Source organism: Myotis davidii, unplaced genomic scaffold (assembly GCF_000327345.1).
Source record: "Myotis davidii unplaced genomic scaffold, ASM32734v1 scaffold100, whole genome shotgun sequence".
Lineage (NCBI taxonomy): Eukaryota > Metazoa > Chordata > Mammalia > Chiroptera > Vespertilionidae > Myotis > Myotis davidii.
Window position 1 is genome coordinate 148,420 of NW_006292691.1, and position 1,768 is coordinate 150,187.

Here is a 1,768-nt window from a genome sequence, read left to right on the forward strand (position 1 = left end):
CCCACATGTCCCGTACTGGGGATCGACCCTGCAACCCAGGCATGTGCCCTTGACCAGAATCCAAACTGGGACCCTTGAGTCCACAGGCTGAGGGTCTATCCACTGAGCCAAACCGGCTAGGGCCCAACTCACTTTTATTTAAAAAGGAAAAAACAATTAAGATATGAGTTAAAATCCATTTATATTATCACACACACACACACACACACACACACACACAGCCTTTTTGTGTTACTCAAATGAGAGCTGTTCCTCTGCCCTGCTGCCCCCCTCCTGCTGCAGAAGTCCAAGTGAAGAGTTTGGGACTAAGCCCACTGTCTCCTATCCTGTGCTGAGGGAACACAGCTCCATTTACAACTAAACTTTTTTTTTTGTCAAAAATATCATCCTAACATAGATATTTGTCTGCAACCTGCTCTTCTCACTCAACCTTGTCTTCTCTGCATCTCTTCTGGCTAGTTTATTCAATTGTGTCATTTTCAGCAAAGTATTGGTTGTTTCTACATTTTTGTTAATTTCCTTTGTCAATTGTTCTCTTAAACCGTTTTTCCTTATTTATATGTGGGAGCTCTCCCCATATGGGAAGGGTGAGCTATCGACTGAGACATGTTCTCTGAGTCTTGCCTTAAAGGGCTCAGGGGGCAGGAGGATTGGAGCCAGAGCAGAAGGAGGGGCGGGTCCCAGGCCGGCTGAGGAATGGCACTGGGTGCTTCTTAGTCCCCAGGGTCTTAGCCCTTTTGTTTTCAGAGCCAGGACTGGGCCTGAGGCTGTGGACAGAATCCCAAAAAGAGCGAAGAGTAGTAGGAAGGGAAAATGGAATGACGTGGGGAAAGGGTCCAGGAGGAACAAGATGATAAGAGCAGACACAGAGGGCAGAGCCCAGGGAGCGCTGCTGAGGGTTGTCTAAGCTGCTTTCTTCTCTGTCCAAGTCAGCTTTACCGTCACTTCGTCCTGGACACACTGGGCAAGTCTTTTTCTTTTTCTTTTATTTTTTAAAATTTCTTTATTGATGAAGTTATTACATATGTGTCCTTATCCCCACATTACCCCCCATGCCCCCACTCATGCCCTCAGTCCCCTGGTGTCTGGGTCCATTGGTTAGGCCTATATGCATGCGTACAAGTCCTTTGGTTGATACAATGGCTCAGCTGAGTTCCCCTGCTGACCGGGAGGCCTGCCCACCACGGGAGCAGGAGGGTGTGGAGGATTCACCCTATAGTATCCGTTATTGTTGGGGTGGGGAACCTCCAGCCCAGGGGCCGTATAAGGCCCTCGAAATCATTTGGTCTGGCCCTGCCAAGGCATCAGGGGTGAGTTTGTTAAATGCTTGACCAAATATACCAGGCTATTTTTTTAATATATATTTGTTGACTTTAGAGATGAAGGGAGAGGGAGAGATAGACACATGAGTGATGAAAATCACTGATCCTCTGCCTCCTGCACATCCCCCACTGGGGATCCAGCCTGCAACTCAGGCATGTGCCCTTGACTGGAATCAAACTTGGGACCCTTAAGTCTGCAGGCTGATGTTCTATCCATGGAACCAAGCCAGCTAGGGCTATTTTACTTATTTTAACCCCTTCCCCGGCAGAAACGTGTATACTCATTTTCACAAAATGTTCTTTTTCAGTCGTCGACGAGTATACTAAGAAAATATGCTAAAAAAATATGGTTTATAGGAAGACGAGTTACAAACTGTTTTCATAACCAGCATCAAAAATACTATATAGAACCAAAATAAAAAAATTAGTCTGAAAAAGAAACGTTT